The sequence below is a fragment of the Chelonia mydas genome, chromosome 3 (genome assembly GCF_015237465.2).
Source record: "Chelonia mydas isolate rCheMyd1 chromosome 3, rCheMyd1.pri.v2, whole genome shotgun sequence".
In the NCBI taxonomy this organism is placed as follows: domain Eukaryota; kingdom Metazoa; phylum Chordata; order Testudines; family Cheloniidae; genus Chelonia; species Chelonia mydas.
The window spans coordinates 96,767,181-96,793,129 of NC_057851.1; the positions used below are offsets into that span (position 1 = coordinate 96,767,181).

Consider the following 25,949-nt stretch of genomic DNA (forward strand, 5'->3'; position numbering starts at 1 on the left):
CATAGTAGAAATCCAGGTAGCAAATACCTATGTTATCTCAATTGAAAAGGAGGAAAGCCTTTCAATTAAAAAAGTACTAATTGCTAAGAACTCGAGCAGAGTTTTTGCATAGCAACCAATTCTTTAGGGCTGTCAGCAAAGATAATTTTATCATGTGACCAGCCACATCCTCTTGAGAAATAAATGCTGCCTATGGAATTGCTTTTCCAGCACAGAAACTGAGGTCAGTAGAAATAGCTCCTCATTTAGAGGAAAGAGTGAGCTTTAAAGAGAAACACAAACCATCTTCCTTGACTACTGAGTAAAAGGAACAAGAAATATTTTTTAAAAAGGAAGTTGAGATGTTAAGATAAAGGAAACAAAAAGATACATGCTGGAGGTTTCCCAAACAAGTTACTCCCAAATAGCCGAGCCACAAAGAGACTCCCATACACAACATCTCATACCCTCTGGGATTTTACTCCCTTCTTCAGCCCAGACCAAAACAAAACTGAAAAAAATCACTCTAGCATGAACTTTTTCCATTAGTACCATATGATCTGAACAACAAGAGGGGGGAAAAAGAACAAAAACAAAAACACCACATATTTCCAGGCCCCTAAGCGCCAATGCAGTTCAAAGGAAAGAGGACTGAAAAGGACATATAATAGCTTCGGCTACTAGATTATAAGATTTTTGCAACCACCAAAAATACTAGAACAATATTTATAATGTTCTTTGTTGTGCCAACCATAAGGGCTAGTCACTGAAAGAACTAACCTAGAGTCCCAGAGTTTTACCAGGTCTTCCAATTCCCAAAGTGGCAGTACCTAGAATCTGATAGATCCATCCCAGATCCTAAATTATTCTAGCAAAGGGACAGCCACAAATATAAAGATCTTCCATACAGTACAGACATTAAGTTTTTTCAGCTGAAAGGACTAGTCCCAATCCTCCTGCTGTTTGGCTGAAAATTCCAGAAATGAGGTCTCTATAGGCTTGTCTACACTACCACGTGGGGTTGATCCAAGATATGCAACTTCACCTACATTAATAGTGTAGCTGAAGTCGACATGCCTACATCTACTTACCACGGGGTCTTCACTGGGGTAAGTCAACAGCTGACGCTCTGCTGTCGATTCCACGAGAAGTTCTGATGGAGTACCGGAGTCGACAGGAGAGTGCTCAGCAGTCGATTTATAAGTCAACCCCCGCTGCCCGCTGATCCGGTGGGCAGTGTAGACAAGCCCTATGTCAAACAGAGATATACGTGACAACCGCTTTTTCCAGTAAGATGCCAGGCCACCGAAGAAAAATTCTGTCTGCCAGCCTCTGAAAGACCAAGCCACTCTTCATTCTTTGATAAAATAACGGATTTTTAAGGGAAATGCAATAGATCTAATATAGTTGGACTTGGGTAAAACATTTGACACAGTACCACATGGGAAACTATTTGTTAAATTAGAGAAGATGAGGATTAGTACCAGAATCGGAAGGTGGATAAGAAACTGCTTAAAAGAGCAAAGCCAGTGGGTTGTGCGGAAAGATGAACTATTGGACTGTAAGGAGACTACTAGCCGAGTTCCTCAAGGACCTGTCTTAGAACCAGTCCTATTCAATATGTCTATTAATGACCTTGGCACAGAAAGGGGTGTACTAAAGAAACCGACTAATGATACAAAGTTGGGAGACATCAATACAGAAGAGGACTGGATTATTATACAAGAAGATCTGGATGACCTTGAAGATTGGAGTAACAGAAATGCGATGAAATGCAATACTACAAAATGCAAGATCATGCATTTAGGGTCTAATTATCTAAATTTCTGCTACAAGTTGAGGGCTCATCAGTTGGAAGTGACAGAGGAGAGAAACCTCTGTGTTGGTCAATCATAGCATGACCATGAGCCACACCAACGTGATTCAGCGGTGGAGAAAAAAAAAAACAACAACACAAAATAGGCTACTTGGCTGTATCAGGAAAGGCATTTCCAACAGAGAAAGAATTACCACCATTGTACAATGCATTGGAAGAGCTAGTTTATTTAATTTCACAAAAAGAAGGGTAAGAGCAGTGAAGCTCGAACAGTTTTTATAGTGTTGGGGGGGGGGGTTGCTGAAAGCTATTGAACTGTAAAACCTGTATATATGACAGAAACCACTTTAAGCCAAGGGGTGCTGCCGCACCCGTACGCCCAGCACCCCTAAGTAAGATGGGATAGGATTGTTCTCTATAATACTTCAGGGGATAAACACCAGAGAGGGTGAAGAGCTATTTCAGTTAAAGGACAATACCGGCACAAGAACAAATGTGTATAAACTGGCTCTGGAGACACTCAGACTGGAAATTAAAAGGAGGTTTTTCACCATCAGAGGAGAAATTGGGAGGCTATTCCAGAACCTAAGAATTGTTTCAGAGTAGCAGCCGTGTTAGTCTGTATCTGCAAAAAGAAAAAGGACTACTTGTGGCACCTTAGAGACTAACATATTTGAGCATAAGCTTTCGTGAGTTGCAACAAGTAGTCCTTTTTCTTTTTCCAGTAAGAATTGCGAGGCAAACAACTTAATTAGTTTTATGAGAGAACTGTACAAATTTATGATTGCAATTTTATGACAGGGTTGATAGTGATGGGAGGGAGCAGGGCTCAGCAGCCCTAGGGCTCACTTCCTGGTTATGCCTTATGTTCCTAAAAGCTCATTCTTCAAGTCTTCAGTCAGCCATTGGCAGGGGACAGGAAGGGAGGGGTGGTGGCCTTCCTCTGAAGTATCACAGACGCCACACCAGGAGAAAGGACACTATGTAGGATGGGCAAGTGCTCTGAGGTGGCACCAAGCACACACTCTCAGGTTCTGGGCTAGCCAGTTCTTGCTCACATGCTCAGGGTCTAACTGACTGCCATATGTGGGGCAGGGAAGGAATTTTCCCACAAGTCAGACTGGCAGTGACCTTGGGGGTTTTTCCACTTTCCTCTGCAGCATTTGGCTGCAGGTCACTTGCCAGGTTTAACTGAGGGGTAGCCAGATAATCATTTCCCTGTCATTGCAGGGGGTCTCAGACATTCATGCATCTTGGTACCCCCTATTCTATGATGTGCCACAGGCAGAGTTTAGTCTTCTCTGGTCTGCAATATTTTGGTCTAACTTCAGTTGTTGGATACAGTGTGTAGGTGCTGTGTTGTGTTGGTGGCCTGTGATAAATAGGATCATCTAGTAGAATAGATGATCCGTTGGTCCCTTCTGGCCTTAAACTCTATGACGATTGAACTTTAGGACACGCATAAACCCTGACATCATTGTACCACCATGTGCACAGAATCCATATACATCCAATTGTTCCCTCAGTCAAAATAAGCCACCAGACCAAAAATGTATTGCTTGCGCTCAAGCAAAAAATAAATAAATAAATAAATAAAAAAAAAGGATTCCTGGATTCTTCAACCTTGTTTTAGCTGAAAAGCTATGTCTCACTGCATGCGAGACCATAAATAATTATTTCTGTTACCAAAATTAAGTGACTGATGTTTTGGAAACTCAACAGCAACTTAGACCATGACACTAATGCTAAATAGACAGATGGCAACACCAGATAGAGATAAATGAAAATTTTTCTAAAAATAAAAAAAGTTGACTGGCTCACCAGTTCACAACCCTCTACTGAAACTTATAAAAACTAATAGCTACATAAACAACAGCTAATATACACCAAAATAGTACACGATTTCACACAGATTTGGATTATTTAGGATACAAAGACTAAAATCCTTTAATTTCTTGATCTGAAGAAATTAAGTTCTTCCCATTGTACACTACAAGAATAATTAATCAAGGCTTCCGCCCCACCATCAAAATGTACTTCCTACTCCCAAAGCTCTTCAATAAATATGTGAAAACTGGATGTTGCTACTGAATACTATCAATATAATTGTCTTCACTACATAAATAATGTAGAACTACAAATATTAACTAGCACTGTGTATGATTAACTATATGTTTGCTATTACAATACTTCAGCCACTCTGGTATTGATTAGTAAAATTAGGTTAATTACTTAGTTTTGGTTATTTCATAAATAAGTCTTGTTTCTGTTACAATGCATTTTTAAAAGAATTCTAATAAGAGATTTAAAAACTTGGCTTTAGCTCTCTCATGATGTTTAGACTTACCCCATTCAAGATCATAGTCCTGAAACAGTTTACAAAACTGTCTGCTCAGGACTTCTGTTTTTCAGGAAGCCTATAAAAGGACAGCTATTAGGAGTCCCTGAATGAAAAGCATACCCTTCAAACGTAAGCCCTTTGGAGCAGAGACCCTGTCTTCTAGATTGTGTCCTATGCATCACCGGTATTACCATAATGCGTAGAAACATTAGTCATGGAGCAGGACCCCACTTTGCTAGGTGCTGCATATACATTGAACACTGTGGTAGTAGGTGTTTCACATAGCACCTAGATCAGCTACTTCTTACCCCAATATGCATGGGATGCCTCTAAAAGGATTAGCACGGCAGTGAAAGTCACTTCTCAATTAGAGCAAGACATGAGAAACAGTCTAGCTCCTACTCAACTCAGTATCACTGCTGAACTGTAGACAAGGCAAAGGCCAAAGGAGAATCACAGAAGGAAAGCAATAAGGGAAGACTGATCGCTAGGGGAAAAAAGAGAAAAATAGAATCATAGGACTATTATGGTTGGAAGAGACCTCAGGGGGTCATCTAGTCCAATCCCCTGCTGAAAGCAGGGCCAACACCAACTAAATCATCCCAGCCAAGGTGTTGTCAAGCCGGGCCTTAAAAACCCCTAAGGATGGAGATTCCACCACCTCCCTAGGTAACCCATTCCAGTGCTTCACTACCCTCCTAGTGAAATAGTGTTTCCTAATATCCAACTTAGACCTCCCCCACTGCAACTTGAGGCCATTGCTTCTTGTTCTGTCATCTGCCACCATGGAGAACAGCTGAGGTCCATCCTCTTTGGAACCTGCCTTCAGGTAACTGAAGGCTGATATCAAATACCCCCCACTCTTCTCTTCTACAGACTAAATAAGCCCAGTTCCCTCAGCCTCTCCTTGTAAGTCATGTGCCCCAGCCCCCTAATCATTTTCATTGCCCTCCACTGGACTCTCCAATTTGTCCACATCCCTTCTGAAGTGGAGGGGGGGGACCAAAACTAGACGCAGTACTCCAGGTGTGGCCTCACCAGTGCTGAATACAGGGAAATAATCACTTCCCTCGATCTGCTTGCAATGCTCCTACTAATACAGCCCAATATGCCACTGGCCTTCTTGGCAACAAGGGTACACTGCTGACTCATATCCAGCTTCTTGTCCACTCTAATCCCCAGATCCTTTTCTGCAGAACTGCTGCTTAGCCAAGTCAGTCCCCAGCCTGTAGCAGTGCATGGGATTCTTCCTTCCTTCCTAAGTGCAGAACTCTGCCCTTCTCCTTGTTGAACCTCATCAGATTTCTTTTGGCCCAATCTTCAATTTGTCTAGGTCACTCCGGGCCCTATCCCTACCCCCCAGTGTATCTACCTCTCCCCCATTTTAGTGTCATCTGTGAATTTGCAGAGGTGCAATTAATCCCATCATCCAGATTAATGAAGATGTTGAATAAAACCAGTTCCAGGACTGATCCCTGGGACACTCCGCTTGATACCAGCTGCCAACTAGACATCAAGCCGTTGATCACTACCTGTTGAGCCCAACAATCTAGCCAGCTTTCTATCCACCTTGTAGTCCATTCATCCAATCCATACTTTTTTTTAACTTGCTGGCAAGAATACTGTGGAAGACCGTATCAAAAGCTTTGCTAAAGTCAAGATATATCACATTCACCGCTTTCCCCTCATCCACAGGGCCACTTCTCTCATCATAGAGGGGAATCAGGTTGGTCAGGCATGACTTGCCCTTGGTGAATCCATGTTGACTGTTCCTGATCACCTCCCTCTCCCCCATGTGCTTCAAAATGGATTCCTTGAGGAGCTGCTCCATGATTTTGCCAGGGACTGAAGTGAGGCTGACCGATCTGTAGTTCCCCAGGTTCTCTTTTTTCCCCCCTTTTAAAAATATGGGCACTATATCTGTCTTTTTCCAATCATCCTGGACTTCCCCTGATCGCCACAAATTTTCAAAGATAATGGCCAGTGGCTCTGCAATCACATCAGCCAACTCCCTCAGCACCCTTGGATGCATTATATCTGGACCCATGGACTTGCTCATGTCCAGCTTTTCTAAATAGTCCTTAACCTGTTCTTTCACCACTGAGGGCTGCTCACCTACTCCCCACACTGTGTTGCCTAGTGCAGCAGTCTGGGAGCTGCCCTAGTCTGTGAAGACCAAGACAAAAAAAGCATCGAGTACTTCAGCTTTTTCCACATCTGTCACTATGGTGCCTCCCCCATTCAGTAAGGGTCCCACGCTTTCCGTGACCACCTTCTTGTTGCCAACATACCTGTAGAAACCCTTCTTCTTACCCTTCACATCTCTTGCTAGCTGCAACTCCAGTTGTGCCTTGGCCTTCCTGATTACAGCCCTGCATGCTCTAGCCATATTTTTATACTCCTCCCTAGTCATCTGTCCAAATTTCCACTTCTTGTAAGCTTTCTTTTTGAGTTTAAGCTCACCAAAGATTTCACTGTTAAGCCAAGCCAGTCGCCTGCCATATTTGCTATTCTTTCCGCACTTCGTGATGGTTTAGGAAGGGACCTCAAGAGGCCATCTAATTCAGTCCCCCGCACTCATGGCAGGGCTAGAGTATTATCTAGATCATCCCAGACAGGTGATGGTCTAAACTGCTCTTAAAAATCTCCAATGATGGAGAGTCCACAACCTCCCTGGGCTATTTATTCCAGTGCTTAACTACCCTGACAGGAAATTTTTCCTAATGTCCAACCCAAACCGCACTAGCTACAATTTAAGCCTATTGCTTCTTGTCCTAACCTCAGAGGTTAAGGAGAACATTTTTCTCCCTCCTCCTTGTAAGAACCTTTTAATGTCCCCTCTCAGTCTTCTCTTCTCCAGACTAAACAAACCCCATTTTATCATCAATCTTCCCTCGTAGGTCATGTTTTCTAGACCTTTAATCATTTTTGTTGCTCTTCTCTGGACTTTCTCCAATTTGTCTACATCTTTCCTAAAATGTGGTACCCAGAATCGGACACAATACTTCAGTTGAGGCCTAATCAGAATGGAGTAGAGCAGAAGAATTATTTCTCATGTCATGCTTACAACACTCCTGCTAATACATCCTAGAATGATGTTTGCTTTTTCTGCAAAAGTATCACACTGTTGACTCATATTTAGCTTGTGATCCATTATGCTTCAGACCCTACAACCTTCAGACCCTTTCTGCAGTAGTCCTTCCTAGGCAGTCATTTCCCATTTTGTATGCGTGCAAATTATTGTTCCTTCTCAAGTGAAGTACTTTGCATTTGTCCTTATTGAATTTTATCCTATTTACTTCAGACCATTTCTCCAGTTTGTCCAGATCATTTTGAATTTTAATCCTATCCACCAAAGCACATACAACCCCTCCCTGCTTGGTATCATCCGCAAACTTAAGCATACTCTCTGTCATCTAAATCATATAAAATAAAGGGAAACAAGTCCTCTGAGGAAAGACCAGGGGAAAAAAAAAATGCATTAAGTTAAAAAAAAAGTTACCCAGGAATCCAGAATAGTAAACATAAGAGAAAGAATAGGTGTGGGAAAAATACTAGCAGTGTGTCCTGATGATTCTAGTTTGGATATATGATCATGACAGCTATACTAATTTAACTTGTTCTTTCTCTCCTGCTTCATCGGCATGGGGGAGGGAAGAAATGAGCAAGTGGCAATTAGCCTGGATAAAGTTAAGTAGATAATTTGTAAGAGATCAAAGTCCAATTCTTAGCCTCAAATTCTAGAGAAAATAAATCTAAAAAAATTCTACACATACTGCAACTAGAGTGAGCTTTAGATCACATATTGCTATTGCGTAGACAATCTACAGCAGGAGACACACAAACTGGACTTTTTAGCCTGAAAGGACTCAACTTAAAGCGAGCCCCCTACTGAGCTGTTTTTTCAACTCCGACTCGGAACATTCTCCTGTTAACCACTAGTTCCATGACCGGGACCTTTAAACATGAAATGCCAAAGTTAACAGTCTCCATGGCTAAAAATACTGCACATAACTTAAAACTGACTCGCTCATCACTGCAGACTGATTCCCACCTCCAAACCTAGCTTTTCATCAAAATCCAGGTACTCAAATTCGCTGTTCAAATGTCCATAATTTGCAACGTAAATAAGGTTAGACCTAGGAATTGAATACATTACCTTACCCTTCACTCCTGGACTCTACCAGACTAAAAGCAATGGACCATTATTGTTATTTATACAGAGCCATACTTATGAAATGTACCACAAGGATCCGTAGCGGCAATCCCCTACCATGTGGTAGCATATTTTGCTACTACACCAACCGCCCAGCCCAATTGACTAGTAGTTAGTGGCTTGCTTTCCAAAAATACTACATAAAATAGTCTTGCCACAGAGGTTTTGGGAAGCAGTTTTAAAAAATGAGAGTTGTACATTATGACTTTAGTGCTAGAAAATTTGAAGTGATGTGGCATAGTACAGTTTTTTCCCCCTTTTCTAAAAAGGAACATCAAGTGTAATAACTCAACTGATGTGAGCATTTGGGAAATGCATATTATGGGATTTTTCATTACAGTAGCGTTTACTATTTTACTAAGAACATTTTGTTACCCTGTTCCAACAAATGTCTGTGTGTATCACATTTTAAATAATAAATAAGAAGAAGAACATTGAATTATGTTCATGCTCTTTCCAGGAAAATAAAAAACTGAATATGAATTGCACAGCTACCTGTAACTTTGCTTATCTTTGTACATATACCAGACTGACATTGTTCTGCCTTGTAGAAAAATGAGTCAGCTTAGTTCAACATCCTGGGCAAGGAACTTGAGCAAAGGAGTGCAACATACTTATTAAAATACCAATTACATTCTAAACAAACTATGACAGACTAATAATGTAATGGAATCCATTAGGGCAAAAAAATAAAATAGAACTGTTCAAAGTCAAGCATTCTCTGCACTTATACTTGAAAAATATGGAACATAATGATGTATTACACACTGGTGAAGGATTATAATTAGTATGAAACTTTTTTGCTTCTCTTTTCCAAGGTATTGCATTCCAAGGTATTGCATCTCTGTATCATAGCTGTATAATCCACATTCAAGAATTTGTGCACAATCTAATAACTAATCAGCATCCTGTATCAGTCCTGCTCTCCCTTACATTCCCACTCCAACATGCACATGTCAAGCATTAGTCTGAGAGGGGATGGGGGGGGCGCGCGCGTGAGGAATGACTGAATCAAACACAAAAAAGCACATGCAGAAAGGTGAAGCCTGGTGCCAGCTAGAGAGAAGGTAGAGGAGCAGCTTCAGATAGAGCAACTGAAAAAAAAAAATACATAAAAAGAACTTTTCGTTTTCGAAATAAGTGGAAAAAGGATCTTCTCTGCCTACCTTTAGGAGGGGTAAGTAGAAAAAGGGGGAAAACAGACAGGACTGATTTTTTCAAGCTACAGAAATCTAGGCAGCGGAAGAGTGAACCTTGAAGGAGAGTTTAGAAGGGGTTAGCCAACATGTTCTAAAACTCTAGTGTTGACAAGGCAGTGTATATTCTTAACACGTGCTAACTGATCCCATTAAAGCCTATGATCTTTCTAGATTTCAACAGGACTACCTTAATACACGTTAAAGTACAGCTTACCTTGTCTTGACTATAGTTTTAGAAGGTATTAGATTGAACTAACAAAATCCAACACCACATGGTTAAATCCTAATTTAAAGAGCTTTGAGCCCTCTGTCTTTACAATAAATTATTTTGGCCCTCCATAGGTGCAACCAGGTTGTCTATGCAGCATCTCCTTGTGGTCCATCAGGCTTCACAACTCCCCTGCTGGAGATCCCTGCCAGTCAGGTGTCCCCAACCCCTCACAGATCCAGTGCCATGGAGTCCAAAACAAAAAGGAAAAACAAACTAAAAATTAGGATCATCCAAGGATTTGTCAGCAGGACCCACACATCTGCTCCAGGTTTTTGTCCCTCCTTGTCTACCTTCCTGGGTCTAGCTGTCCCACCCACCAAATGGCTCATCCAGGTTGCAAGCTGCAACTCTTGGCTGGGACCAGGCTTCCCTTGTTGTGGAAGTAGCAGAATTTTGCTCTCCTTTCTGGTCAGCCCTCAACTGGGCTATGTCTCCTCCTTTTAACGCCCTTCCCCATGTCTGATACTGGCTGCACATATAGCGGGTAGGGTCATCTGGGTCCACAGGATCTTCTCAAGCCTCTCCTTGCCAGTGTAGAGCCTATCTGCCTAATTAACAGCCTCATTGCCAGTATAGGACTTATCTGACCCACCACAATGGTATACAGATAAACTTTCTTGTAGAAAGCCTGTCTCTTAAGGAACAGAAAGTAGTTTCTGGGAAACCGTCAGCCTCAGATTCAAGAGTTTCCAGGAACGAGCAGCAAATAAACCGCCTGGAATATGATTTTAAAGAAACAAAGGACACTACAAAGGAAACTTTAACAGGGGATTTTACAAAACAATACTCTTTGCCAGAAAGAAAATTAGAAGTAACTGGGGGGGAGTGAGTCAGGGTTTGAAGTGTTCATACTCTTGCAAATTTGGATATTAATGCCTGGACTCCCAATACTGGAAACTCTAAGTTATCCCATATAGAAAAGGAAGCAAAATAATAATGCTTCTTACTTGTATATCAGTAAGTTTTAGGCTCCCTACATGTAGAAACAAGTATATAGAATAAAGGCAGCACTATTATTTTGTCTGTCTAATGACAGAGAAAAGGAGCAAATCCTGAAAGCAGATTCAGCCATCAGGGCAACTACCTACCAAGAACATAAGATTTCTTTTCTGTGGCTTTAGCTCTATCAGAGGCAGGTCAAAAAAGGTTATACATTTTAAATGATCTGATTAAGAAGCAGAAGTGGGGGCATGACCTTTTCATGCCTAGCCAAATTCTGGATTTATGAAAAACCCCTATAGTTTCTAGATCTTTGTCAGCAGGGTTTTAAAGCCAAACGGCCAAGCTCTTTGAGTTCTCCGAAGAGGTTGACAGCTAAAAAAAATTATATTTTAATAGTCACCTATTAAGAGACATTTCTTACTCATACATTAATCTTAATCCACTTGTTTGCCCAGTTCCACACCCCGCAGTGAACTATGGATGGACCTGAGGTATTCTATATTAAAATGTCTTCTTTCAGAATTGTTTGAACTCCATTAGAATGGCAGTACACACAGTAAAGACCATTACAACTCGTGTGTCACCAGACAAGACTCAAGGTTTCAGAAAGTGTAGTTCTACATTTAATCCACTGTATTACAAAAATGGGGTCGGGTAGAATCTTTGCTTAAGATAATCAGTTATGGATGACAGATTTGATCTTAACTGTACGATTGTGTTTGTTATTCCATTTTTTTCCAAGATGTTATCCTTTGCTGTAAAGTTCTCTTTATTAATTTTAACAAAAGAATTTCATAGGCTCTATGAAAGTCTAGTCAGTCAATTTAACTTTACACCAGATTTGCCTTCATAGCCATACAGACTGATCTATAGATATCTCTATAAATTTACTACTTTATTTATCTGAAACTATGCTTGAGCAGCAGAGAATTAAAATGTATCAACCAATCAATGGAATAAAGAATCCTCACATATCATCCACAACAGTTTTCCAAATGAAGAATCAAAATGATAAACATTTAAAAAGTAGGCAGGTGTGTTCAGTGCCTCTTATCCACTATTCGCTGGAGTCTATTTTGTAGTATTTTGCCTAGTTTAGTTTAATTTTTCATGCAATCATCCTTCCATTACACTGCTCCCAACACAATTAAAAAAAACCTCTCAGAGTTTAAGTATTCCGCCAGTGGTGTGTGTCACTTTAAAAAGCACTTACTTACATAGATGCTCACAATATTTGCCAAAACCATTTGCCTACTTTACATCTGAATTATGCTATCTTGATTTAACAGTCATACCCAACATACTTACAGAAGCACTGAACAGAAGTTATCCAATTTTTAACTGGTATAAAGACACAGAAGACACATTACGGAAACAAAGCAAACATCTCTAATTCAGACATGAGAAATGGAAGCAAGCTGATTCCTACTATCCTTTAGAGAGGACCAAGTTTTCTCTCATTGAGACCTGAATTTACAACGGTCAGCATAGTAGCATTTTTCAGTCTACCAGCCAAATGAATATCCCCATAGCAGTCAACAGATTAATGTTTAGGGCTATAGAAAAGTTGAAACTAGAAACATAGGATGTCATGGCAGTGACTGAGAAATTCAGTCATTAAAAACCGATCATGTTCCAAAAGTTATAACACCAGTACGTATGGTATAGGACTTGTATTTTAAACATATTCATCATACTGTATACTATTCCAACAGCTGGGGAATGTTATAGTAAATCAACCATCCTCATGGTACAAGTTGCCTGGGGGGAGGGGGGGGGGGGTCTGAGTTTTGAGATAGTGAAATCAAGACTGTCTAAAACATAAGGAAACCTATGAATAGACAGGTCTTAGAGGTGTAGAGAAACTGCACTTTTTGAAAGTGACACATGGCCCAACAAACCAGCAGCACTCAGATATCAATATACAAGTCTTTAATAAAGCCCTGGCTGGGATGATTTAGTTGGGGTTGGTCCTGCTCTAAGCAGGGCGTTGGACTAGATGACCTTCTGAGGTCTTTTCCAATCCTAATCTATGATTCTATGAATCTGGAATTATTACACACTAGTTGTTTCTAAATATAACGTACAACTTATTTTGGTCTGCCGGAACTGAAATTTGGGTATGTCTTTGAAGTTACTGAAACAGCATAAGTGTATTCTACTTTGCGTAGTTACATGCAGGGCTTTAAAAATTCACTCACCAGTAGTAAGTGGGAAGCTTTTCCTGGCTAGTCCAGGACCCAACTCGATCAATCAGTCCTTGCTCATGGATTTGCCAAGAAAAATTAAACTAAACAAGACTAACAAGTGGGTCAGCGCAACAAAAAAAAAAAAAACCCATAATATACACACTTGTATTTAGTTTTAAAAGAGTTTAATTTAACATTTATGAAAGCATTGTAGACAGAAGTCTTGTCTTTTGTATACATGAAGAAGTACTGATGTTTTATATGTCAGGGTTGAAATAAACTTTAGATTATCTTCTCCTGAAGTGAGAGGCTATTCCATGTAGCATTTACTCCCTGGCCTCTAGTGAAGACTGCAAATAAAAGTATGAATTAGTTCCAGTTATGATGGTCGTTTTTCATGTGAACGCCCCCATCCACTTACTGACTCCATCAACTCATTACATATAATTTGGCCCATCAAATGGTAATGACTAACTGGTTCACTACCAGACTGGTCTGGTTTTTAAACCAGTGATCTTGAAGTTACAGCTTGTATTATGTATTCTACAAGCAAACCCCATGAACCGTCCTCCCAGTACACAAAAAAGTTAATATTTTGGCAGTAATTAACACACTTTCCCCATGAGAACATTAGATCACTTAAATATAGGTTTAGATGACAGGGGTTGAATATCAGAATTTCCACACTTCAGGAAAGATATGAGATTTTACCACATACTCAAAATGGAGGTGGCAAATGAGTCAGCATATCCCAAAAGCTAAGCCAAAATGAGACACTTTAGAAGAAACTACATTACCAAGTATTTCCTTATGTTTTGCATTTTATAAGATGGAGAATTTATTTTGTAAAAACATTTAGAAGGCACAGTGATGACTGTCACGCATGGACCATACAATAAATGTCTCTCAAGGAACTGATAAAATTAAAAGCCATTCTTCCACCACTCATTAACTTCTCTATTTACTACACATTCACCATGCTAGCATAATTTAAAGCAGAGGGTCAAGATGTTATGAGCGAGTTTGCAATTAGTGTTATTAATGGGTATGGACCCAAAATATTTGTGGTTGAAAGCCTAAGGACAATATTCCAGCTTCTACTTTCAATACCACACAGACCATGTCCTATTTAGCTCAAAAGCTTGTGGTTTGCTACCATATTTAGTAATGGGTTAAACATCTCATCCAAAGGAATGAAAATAAAGATAGGAGGAGAACCTAAGTCACTATAAAAAATAGTTTTCCCTCTGTTGATACTCACCTTCTTGTCAACTGTTGGGAATGAGCCACATCCACCCTAATTGAACTGGCCTCGTTAGCACTGACCCCCCCACTTGGTAAGGTAACTCCCATCTTTTCATGGGCTGTATATTTATTTATACCTGCTTACTGTATTTTCCACTCCATGCATCTGATGAAGTGGGCTATAGCCCACGAAAGCTTATGCCCAAATAAAATTTGTTAGTCTAAGGTTCCACAAGGACTCCTTGTTGTTTTTTACTGATACAGACTAACATGGCTACCACTCTGAAATAAGTCCCTTCTGATAGTCTCTTGTGTAAGGTAAAGGTTCTACAGCAATTTTTAAAAAAGCTACCCCATTCTCCTTCCCAAGGATTTTCTCACTCCACAGAGCAGGATTCAAAATGCCACTGAACTCAGGAATAGCTTACATACAGCTTAACCTTTACTACATTTGAACGATAGACACTGTATTATCAGCACTTTCTTGGCAACGTTTTTTATAATATCCAACTATGAGAGGTAGTGTAACCAAATTCTATTTTGCAATTATCCCATAATTTAAATCAACTCCCTTAATTCTCTAAAGGATGTTAGGAAATCAGACTCACCACCAAAAAAAAAAAAAACCACATACTTCTCTATGAATCAAATCATGGTAAAGAGTTCTTTTGGCTTTTTAATGTTTCATACCAGATGTTGAGTTCTTTATTGAACAGAATTAGAAAGCAAACATTGAGATACCCTCAGGGATTTTGTCCTGCTCACATTTAATAGGCACGAATGAAAAAATAAAATGGTCTTTCAAGTTGCAAGTAATTACCACAATCAGAAAATCCTGGAAATACAGAAATCTCAGCTAACTCTAGAAATTGTCTTCTGTTCCCACCACTCACACCATCCCTATAATACATATAAAAAACACAGAAAAACCTACCATGAAATATAGCCAAGGGAAGTAATTAGTTGCTTCTATCTCTCTAGAGTTAAGTGCAAATGTTCAACTAGTAAAATGTGAGAATGAGGTGGATGAGGTAATATTTTTTTTGGACCAACTTCCGTTGGTGCAAGAGAAGCTTTCAAGCTTAAAAAGAACTCTGTAAAAGCTTGTCCCTTTCAGCAACAGAAGTTGGTTCAATAAAAGATATTACCTCATTCACCTTGTCTCTCCAAGATCCTGGAACCAACATGGCTACAGCACTGCAAATAACTAAGTATACTTAACAAAACTTGAAATAATTAAACCTTGAGTACCAAAGTGTAAAAACTGTTTTCCTGTTAGGTCACTTGAAATTTAGGTTAGCAGCACGCTCAGTCCTGGGCAAAAAAGGACCATTATGCATTGGTTGGTTGCCATCACTGTGGCTGAACAAAGTAGTGACACAGATGACTAAGTTTATCATAAAGCCCTCCTCTATCAAAGCCTGGCCACCGTAGGCACTTTAAGAGAGGAGTCCTCTGAGAAGGGGACCCAAAGCAGTTTTAAGATTAGGCATTAATTTAAGTATGAAGATTATGGCACCAGGTTTTTAACTATCCCTGTTACAGGCACTAAGTTCATGTCAGATGCATGTTGTAATGGGACAACGTCCAATTAAAGAAAGTATCCAAAAAGCAAGATGGCAGAGAAAGGAGTAGGTTCACTAATAGGGACAGGATTAGTGATAAGGCAGCTGATTTGTTATTTGATTTGAGCTACCATTTAAGAAAAAAAAATATGACAAAAATAGTGAGGATAGTGTTATTGCAACTCAGAATCAGAAATCTGAGAATCATAGGATTGGAAGGGACCTTGAGAGGTGATCTAATCCAGTCCCCCGCACTCATGGCAGGCCTAAGTATTATCTAGATCATCCCTGACAGGTGTTTGTCTAACCTGCTCTTAAAAATCTCCAAGGATGGAGATTTCACAACCTCCCTAGGCAATTTATATGAATGAACACGTTAACCACTACATAGTTAACTAGAACATATTACTATTAGTCGGGTCATATGAAAGTCACTTCAGTATACTAAATGAACTAATGAAGCACTGGTGATTGTTTTGGGGAATTCCATCGCTACCAGAGAATTTGAAAATGGTATACACTGAAGTTATTTAGGAAATGGGACACCGATCTGGAGGTTACAGACCAATAACTTCAACAGCTGATTAATTTATTATACATTCCTTCAATTTAAGTAGAAAACACCTACAGGAATAGTAATTGTGCAACTGGCAAGCAAACACAAGTTTGTTGAAAATAGAAGGGTGACCACAAGATAGGGTGTTTTTGAGAGAAGAAAACAAGGAAGGAGTAGAAAGACTTGAAGGCAAACTTTCTCCCAACAGAGGGAAAACAAAGTTCACTTTTGTTTGTAAAAAAAACTGTAAAATGTTATAGCTAGCTGTTGCACAATTCTTAAAAAAAATAAAATCAAAATTCAAACCAAAAAGGAGATTATATTGTATATTTGTGCGAGATGTCTAAAGTATTGTATGAAAAGACAAGTTTATTTTTGCTACAGCTTCACATTTCAAAGCACTGCATGTTATCAATATATAAAATATAGATATTTTTGCTACAAGTTTTGAAAGACGATAGACAGAATAAAAGAGTACTGTGCAGGCAACTTCAATTAAAGAAAACAAAACAAACTGCTCTAGTTTTCCATTGTGGTAAGAGATCACATCATGTGTTTTAAAATTATGCTGAAGAATACTATTAAAAATATATAAAAACCTACATTCTTAAAACACTGTAGTCAAGTTTTTAATCCAGGCCACTTCGTAAAGAAAGCCATGGTTATTCTTTGTAGTTTTCAAGCCACAGTAACAAAATGATAGTGATTTTGAGTAAAACCCGGTGTTACATTTAGCCTTACAACATTACTAATTACAGAGTAATTTGAACAATAAATATTTTGGTTAAACTCTGCTTTGTCATCAATGCAAGTAATTTTAGTCAAAACTGATCTTTCAGGCAGTACAGACATTTCCTTGGTTTTTAAAATTCTATTTTTATTTTCTGGTGACAGGGTAGCTTTTGCAACAAGAACACTTCTCTAGAACTGGTGCCTTGCAAACACTAAGCCACAGAGACAATGTTAGACAGGCAAAGGAACTGACTTAAATCTGTAGCAGTAAGGCAATTCAGGGTTTGCCTTCAAACTGTGTCCTTAATTCGTCCTATTGTGCATCTGTGAAATGCATGAGTCTCCAAATAATGACCTTACATACCAAAAATGCTGCATTACCTAAGATTAGCAGAGTAAATTAAAGTCAGAGGATCAAATCAAATCTTCCTGCAAAAATAATTCCAGGAGCAAGACAAGAGGAACAGAAAACTTCCTGAAGCTCACCCTGGATTTTCTGTCAAGTTGTCTTTTCAAAGTGGAGCAGCGAGGTACCATAAATAAATCGTCACCCCAAACCATCCTCAGGATACATAACGAAAGGAACCTGCAGTCCCAGAGAGTCCCTGCACACTGTTACTATACCCCAACCCCTTGGTAGCAAGGCTTCTGAAGAACCCCTTCCAACTATTGACAAAATCCTCTATGGCTGAGCTGTAGCAGAAGCTATGGAAGGATCCAATGGGAATTAATGCTGTTTCAAAACAGCACTAGTTCTCAGACTTCTGCATTGATATTTACAGGCTCAACAGGAGATGATGGGTTCAGCTGTGCTAAGACAAGTTCCTTCCCTATCATCCCAGCCCCAAAAAACCTCATGGTACCACTGGGGGAGCATCTGATGTTAAAGGGAAAAGGTGCAAAACTGCGGCTCCCTCATCTGGGAGCTTACAAAGATCCCCTAGATTTGAGTCTCCTGTGCTCACAAAAGTGGAGGTGCAATCCAGCCCGCAGGTGGGGGAAATGAACAATTATTTTCTTGTTTTATAAATCAGTTACATATTTGTTTTGTTTTTGCATGTACTCTCCCCAACATCCAACCACACACTACCTTCCCCCCCCCCCTTTTTTTTTTAAAATAAGCAGTTCAGGACTGAGTAACATTGGATTATGTAACATGGTGGGATACACATGCACCTTCTTCACCTGTAGGTGAAGCTGGAATTCAGGCTGCAGTTAATTACACTGGCTTCACAACAAGTGCTTCACAATAATATCAGACCCGGAAATGAAAAGTTAAGGTTGTACTTTTTAAACAAGATACCAAGCCCATCTCTGCCTCTGCAGAGCTGCTCACAAGAAATACAATGAAAGTGTTATGGAAAGATAAGGTAGTTTGATTTTCTGTATCTGTCTCCTCAAGAGATATAAAAGCACAAATTTATTTATATAGTTCAATCCATCTTTCCTTTTTACGTCAATAAGGAGTTGGGTCAGGTCCATAATATACTTGCTCTCTATAACAAACAATGCCACTTTATCAGTTACGACCACCACTCTAAACCAGAACTACCATTCCTATACTCCACCATGTCCCTCTGTTCTGTCCATGCAACACCAACGGTCTACAGACTAGTTACTGGTGGTCAATAGGTCATGTGAACCACAATGAGCTGCCTCTTCTTGCTTCCAACTGCTAAATCACATTAAAAGAAGCTAACAATACCTTAACATTTCTTACTGCTTTACTGTAGTTGCCAGAGGATCTTATCAAATTACCAATGGGACAAAAGGTACAATATGTAAGATTGCACATGCAAGAGGAGGAGGCCCAAAAGAGACTATTATCCATGCACTGGCCTGCCCTCAGAAACTGACTTAAGAAAAGCTGGTTTATCTTTTGTTTGAAACTTAAAGCTATCATGCCAAGGGTAACTGCAAATTTTATTTCCGACAGCCAAAATAAAGGAATCCTTTATCACTTTATCAGCCTCAGTGGGCGTTTATGGGAACCACCAAAGACTATAACCTGTGAAGCCTAATGTTTGGAATGTCTACAGGACTTACCTCCAAGCTCATGATACACCCAACACTCTACCACAGGGGTGGGCAAACTTTTTGGCCCGAGGGCCATATCTGGGAATAGAAATTGTATGGCGTGCCACGAATGCTCACAAAATTGGGGATGTGGTGTGGGAGGGGGTGAGGGCACTGGTGTGGGGGGGGTGCAGGCTCTGGGATGGAGCTCCAGATGAGTTTGGGGTGTAGGAGGGTGCTCTGGGACTGAGGGATTGGGAGAGCAGGGGAGGAGGGAGAAATCAGGGCTGGGGCAGGGGGTTGGGGCGTGGGGAGAGGCTTCAGGGTGCAGGCTCCAAGTGGCACTTACCTCAAGGGATTCCCGGAAGCAGTGGCATGTCCCTTCTCCAGCTCCTACGCAGAGGCATGGCCAGGCAGCTCTGCATGCTGCCCCATCTGCAGGGACCGCCCCTGCAGCTCCCATTGGAGCGCTGGAGGGGGCCATTGGAGCACGTAGGAGACAGAACGGGGCCATGCCACAGCTTCCGGGTGCCACATAGTGCGCCCCCCAGTCCAGCGCCCCGGCTGGAGCAGGGCAAGCCGCAGACCCCGCTCCCCAGCGGGAGCTCGCAGGCCAGCTTAAAACAGCTCACTGTACTTTGGTTCCTGACCATCTGGTAGAGCAGGGGTGGGCAAAGTACCACAACACTCAGTTACACCCTGTAACGGGGTAGTTTTCCGATATGAAATATAAAGTCAATGTTCTGTGGTGCAAGTTTACAGTACTCTCTATGCAAAGAGCATTACCCAAGTACAGTCAAAGTAGTCTGTGCCTGCTTTGTTCAAGAAGGTCAACCTTCATTTTGCATTTTTAGTTTTCTGACATTTTGTTTTCAAGTCTTATAGCATATGTATTGGGCAACCAGGGAAGCAACCCTAATTCAGGCACTAAGTTTGTCTTGTCACTACATCTGTAAGTTTATAGCACAGCCCATAATTAAAAATTATCCACAAAATGAACACCACTCCTGATATAAGCTTCTCTGTCACCCATTACCATAAAGTTTGAGCACCTTGGCCAACCAAATGTACCAAACTTGCTACTGTTTGTTCACTTTGTTTCAGAAGTTACTCTTTGCTGATGATGGTCCATCAACTACACATCAGAGCTGAGAAAAAAAAATATCAATTGCTCCTTATGACATTCAAAGGTCCTCAAAGATTATGATTTAATAAAATATCCTCTTTTAAGTCCAGTCTTACTACACTTAAGTCAATATAAGATTGTGTGTGCATAAGTAGGAAATAATTTCAACTCAGTGGGAGTTCCATCAGTGGAAAAACTGTAGGCTCAGGCCTCTGTTCTGAACTTCCCCCATCTGACCTTTTGGTACTACAGTACTGATGGTTAAAAGCATTACAGTACTTATGGTCTAAAAACAATGGTTGAGCTAAGGTAGCATATGCTTTGCAATACTGTAGGCCAGAAGTCCTCAAACTAAGTATGTAAGAGACAGATGGGGTCACGCTCAAATTTATAAATTAGGCATCACTACATACTGAGATCTCAAAGTGTAATTCAATGTGAAGAGGCAAAGGCCTGCCCCAAAAGTTGTGACTGGCTAGTGATGGAGGGTACTCTCCTGTGGAGTTCCTTCTGGTTCCGCTCCCCTATTGAGAGGGCAAGATAGACACAGGAGATAGATAACAGATAGAGACTTTCATCGGAAAGAGTGTCACTCCCAACCAAAAAACCCTTAATGGGTTGGCTGCCAGTAACTTCAGGAGAGCTCTAATCTGACCTCCTGTGTAGCACAGGCCATAGAATTGCCCTGAAATAATTCCTTTTGAACTACAGCATATCTAACAAAAAAAAGAAATCTTTGTTTAAAAATTGCCAATGATGGAGAATCCACCATGACTCTTGGTAAATTGTTCCAATGATTAATTACCCTTACTGTGAAAAGGGATGCCTTATTTCCAGTGTGAATTTGTCTAGCTTTAGCTTCCATGCATTGGATCATTATACCTGTGTCTGTTAGTGCTTGTCTACATGGGCACTTTACAGTACACAGCCACGTTAAAGCACTGCCATGGCAGCACTTTAACGTTGCTAGAGAACACATGCCCTGAGACTGAAGAGCCCATTATCAAATATTTGTCACCTATATGGGGACTTTATACTGATCATGTCACCCCTTAACATTTTTTTGTTAAGCTAAATAGATTCAGCTCTTTGAGTCAATCACTACATGCATGTTCTCTAATCCTTAAATTGGAGAAGAGCTATGAGAATGATTAATCTACAACCTTCTTGAATTGTGGACATCAGAACTAGACAGAGTATTGTCCTGATCGCATCAGTGCCAAACACTGAGATAAAATAACCTCTCTAGGATAGAGTCCTCGTATAAGTATGGGCTACATTCTTCTTTCCCAGATGCATACATATACAATTAGCCATATTAAAACACATCTTGTTCGCTTGCACCCAACTTAGCAAGCGATCCAGATCACACCATGTCTGTAACCTGTCCCCTACATTTTTTATCATTCTCCCCATCCTCTGGTTATCTGCAAACTTTATCAGTGATGATTAACATTTTTGTCAATGATCTGGAAGAAAACACATAAATAGCATAGGGCCAAGAGCCTAACCCAGCAGGACCCCACTAGAAACATACTTGCTCAATGACAATTCCTCTTTTACAATTACATTTTGAGACCTATCAGTTACCCAGTTTTTAAACCATTTACTGTATGCAATGTTAGCTGTATATCGTTCTAGTTTGTTTTTTTTTTAAATCAAAAATCTCATATGGTACCAAGTCAAACACCATACAGAAGTCTAAGCATATTATATCAACACTATTGCCTTTATCAACCAAACCTGTAATCTTATCCAAATAAAAAAATGAAATGAAATTAAAAATATATATATATCATGTTAGTTTCACAGGCTCTATTATCCATAAACCCATGGTTCTTTGCATTAATTACATAACACTCCTTTAATTCTTGGATTAATGAAGTCCCTTATCAGCTGCTTCATTATCTTGCCTGGGGTCAATGTCAAACTGACAGACCTTTAATTAGGCAGGTCATCCTGTTTAACCTTTTTAAATATTAGGAGAACATTAGCTTTCATCCAGTATTCTAGAACTTTCAGAGTGTGCCAAGACTCATTGAAAATCAACATTAAGAGTCCAGCAAGCTCCTCAGCCAGCTTTTTTAAAACTCTTGGATGTAAGTTATCTGGACCTGCTGATTTAAGAATGTCTAACTTTAGTAACTGTGATTTAACATCTTCCTCAGTTACTATTGGAACGTAAAGTGTTCACTATTATCATACGATATGACTACAATATCTGGCTTTTTGCCAAATACAGAACAGAAATACTTATTGAACACTTCTACCTTTTCTTCATTATTGTTCATAATTTTATCACTTTCTTCTAGTAAGGGACCAATACCATTGTTAAGATTTTTTTGTTCCTAATATACTTTAGGAAACTCCTTATTAACCTTAACTCTGCTGGCCATAGCTTTCACCTTCGTTTCCCTTATCAATTTCCTACAATTCCTAGCTTCCAATTCATATTACTATCAATTTTTCCTTTCTTCTATTTGTTATATATTGAATTGGGGGATGGATTGTTAGTATCTCCAAGCCCGAGAGAAGAATGACCTTGAGCCAATCAGCTGATCCGAAGGACACAGGCTAAAAAAATATGCTACCACTGTGAGAACATTTTAAGAGGTTTTGGTGCAAAAAGAGAGCAGCTTAGTTGAGTTGGGAGCTTTAATGAAGGAGCTTGATCCCAAGAACAGCTGGACTGAGGCAGAAGGTCCAGGCCAACCCAGCAACATCAGGAACAGAGAGTCCACACAACTGGAATCAGAATCCAGAAGTAAATGACTCACAGCACACACTCGCATCAATGACTGCAGCAAAAACTTGGAGACAGAAGTCAGACAAGGAATCATGGAATGCTTAATCAGGTCAGAGAGCACTGAACTGTATATTTACGCATTGGACAGGAGACACTGTATTATTGCTGTGGAATGTGTATGTTTAACTTCCCATAGGGGTCTCCTCCTGGTATTAACCGTGATACAGACTGAAGGTTTGCCCTGCTTAGATAAAAGTACTGCTTTATTGTTGAGAGTTATGTCCATTTCTGGGATTACTTCCTGCTTCACCAAAGGAAGTTCATGCTTCTCAGAAGTAAGAGGGTTACACCCAGACCCAGCAGGTAAGGAGCTGGGAGCCACTAAATCAGCCCCAGTTGGCTCCCACCTGACAAGACCTGGCTAGCACACCTTGACTAATGGACTACTTTTTATTTACCCAACTTTTGTTTGTCAAATATTCAGGACATGTAGACAAAGAGAGGCACTGATCTCTGCACTGAATTGTTTTGCCTAGAGAGCATGAAACTGATAAGGACTGTACAATCCTAGTCAGTTGCATTCTCAGCAGGCACCAGAGGCACCCAGCTTCAGTGCAGGGTCACAGTTCTCCAGCTGCAAACCTGAAAGAAGGAAGAGAGTCAAAAGGAGTGGGTGGAAAGAAGCAGCTGAAATGGAAAGAGTGGTGGTCCAAAAGTATCTCCCTGCTTCCCACTTTGCTGTCCCACATTATTCATGCCAAGGATACAGGCTACCAAAATTTCATAGGTTTCAGAGTAGCAGCCCTGTTAGTCTGTATCTGCAAAAAGAAAAGGAGCACTTGTGGCACCTTAGAGACTAACAGATTTGAGCATAAGCTCACGAAAGTTTATGCTCAAATAAACTGGTTAGTCTCTAAGGTGCCACAAGTGCTCCTTTTCTTTTTGCAAAATTTCATAATGATTCAGGGCAGTTTGCATTAGTTTGGGATTATCTGGTTTTCCGCCCAAAAAAATCAGACCAGGAAATTTGAGACCCACCAGTGCAGATAGATGTACAAGTACTGAATTAGAACAGGATAGCAAACCTCAGCCAGAGATTTCTAATAAGCAACTAGTGTCTCTCAATCAGTTTTGCTGTTATAACTACAAAAACCAAGGTTTGCAAACACAGGCGATACTCTACACGCTCACAGGTCGAGAAAGGCCCCTAGGCTTAAATACGGAAGTCGTCACCACCCCATGCAGATGAAGGGCAATTAGGGGGTCAGTTTCCAGGCTTTCAGCTCTTCTGCTTTTGACTAAGGGGGGCAGAGTAAAGCGTCTCTGCTGTGCGTGGGACTCCCAGCCCGCGGGAATCTACACGAGGGAGATTTAAATGACAGGAGGATGGTGCGTGTCTCACCGAGCCCCGGCAGCAGCCCCCCCTGGGACGGTGGGAGGGAGGGACGCTAACGCCAGCCGCCCTACTTAGTGAGCGGCGAGCCCCCCCAGTGCCGGGGGGTTTCCGTGCGAGCAGGCCGGGCGCATCGCACAGCGCCGCCCACAGCGTCTCCCCCTCCAGCGGATTTCCCCGCGCCCTGGCGGGGCGGACAAGCGCCCTGGGAGGAGCCGCCCCCCCGCCGCTGCCACTGGCGGGCAGGGGCCGCTGGGCTTTGACGGCCGCGCCGACCCAGCTCGGGCCTGCAGGGGCAGCGTCCTCCCAGACCCTCCAGCCCGCGCCGGGCGCAACGACACCAGCGAGCCGCGGGGACCCCGGCCGCCCAGGGACCAGGTAGCCAACCCAAGGGCGGGCACCGGGCAGAGCCCGGCACGGCCCCGCGGCACCTGCCCCTGTCACTTCTGCGCCCAGCTCGCGCCCGCCGCCCCGAGCGGGAGCTCTCGGAGGGGAGGGCGAACAGACCCCCCCGCGCGCGAGGCGCTGTTACCTGCCGCTGCCGCCGCCTTCAGCTCCGCCACATCCGAAATTGAAATTCCCTGACCGGAGCCGTCAGCATAACCCCAGCGAAACCCCGCCCCGGCCAATCCCCGCGCGGCCCCGCCCACCCCGGTCACGCCTCCCCCTCCTCCTCAATCAGGGCCTCTCGCTCCACCCAACCCCCCCCCGACCCGTCCCGTTTCCTAGCCCCGCCCATTCCTCCTCAGGCCACGCCTCCACACGGCCAAGCAACCGTCCTTCACCCCAGACCACGCTTGCCACGCCCCATTAATCCCGCCCCCTCACGCAAGCCTCTACCTCTCAGAGACCACCATCAGCGCCGCAGGCCACCCTCTACAAATCTATTGGCTGAGTCCTATGTCTGTCATGAGAATTGGCTCCGCCTTTTCTCCCTTTCCTTCCTATTCTCCTGTCTGAAACTGCATTGAGTTTAATGCCTTGGGGAAGGTAACCACTGGAGTGAGGGGCCCAGTCTAGCCTCAAAGGAGAAAGAAAAGAGATACTGCGGGATACAGGCTGGCAAAGTGCTATGGGAGCCTTAGCAGAACAGTGGCTTCTGCAGTCATATTCAGGAAAGATTTCAGAGTAGCAGCCGTGTTAGTCTGTATTCACAAAAAGAAAAGGAGTACTTGTGGCACCTTAGAGACTAACCAATTTATTTGAGCATAAGCTATAGTTCACGAAAGTTTATGCTCAAATAAATTGGTTAGTCTCTAAGGTGCCACAAGTACTCCTTTTCATTCAGGAAAGAGACTTCCAGTCACCCACTCCCATGGCCTTGTCTGTACTAATGTCCACACATGGCTGTCTGCAGGTGTGTTAGCTGAACTAGGGTTGAACACAGTGCTGTGTTTAAGCTTTAGAGTTTAGCAGAGTGCTTAATTTGTGCCAGGGCTGAGCCCTGGCAATTCTAGGCTTGGTAGTTCATAGCCCAGGTACCTCTGGACTTTCTGCATCAATTATGAAAGTTAAAAAAAATTGCTGGAGCCCTGGCACCTCTTACAAATTAAGCATTAGTTTAGTGGTATGTGTAATAGGGTGACCAGACAGCAAGTGTGAAAAATCGGGATGGGG

General features: G+C 41.6%; 1 protein-coding gene across 30 annotated transcripts in view; it reads right to left on the reverse strand.

Annotated features, from left to right (window-relative positions):
• The window catches only part of EPB41L2 (erythrocyte membrane protein band 4.1 like 2), a 281,497-nt gene that overhangs the window by 217,522 nt on the left and 38,026 nt on the right, over positions 1 to 25,949 (reverse strand). For 8 of the 30 annotated variants that reach the window (XM_043542915.1, XM_043542914.1, XM_043542912.1 and 5 more), the window contains exon 1: positions 24,865 to 24,961. The exons of 1 other annotated variant lie outside the window; for it this stretch is intronic. The gene's annotated coding sequence lies outside the window, so the exon portion shown is untranslated. Of the gene's footprint in view, positions 1 to 1,070; positions 1,224 to 15,018; positions 15,094 to 24,864; positions 25,080 to 25,949 lie in introns of those variants that run through there. 21 more of the 30 variants (XM_043542916.1, XM_043542905.1, XM_043542911.1 and 18 more) reach the window with 15 other exon arrangements.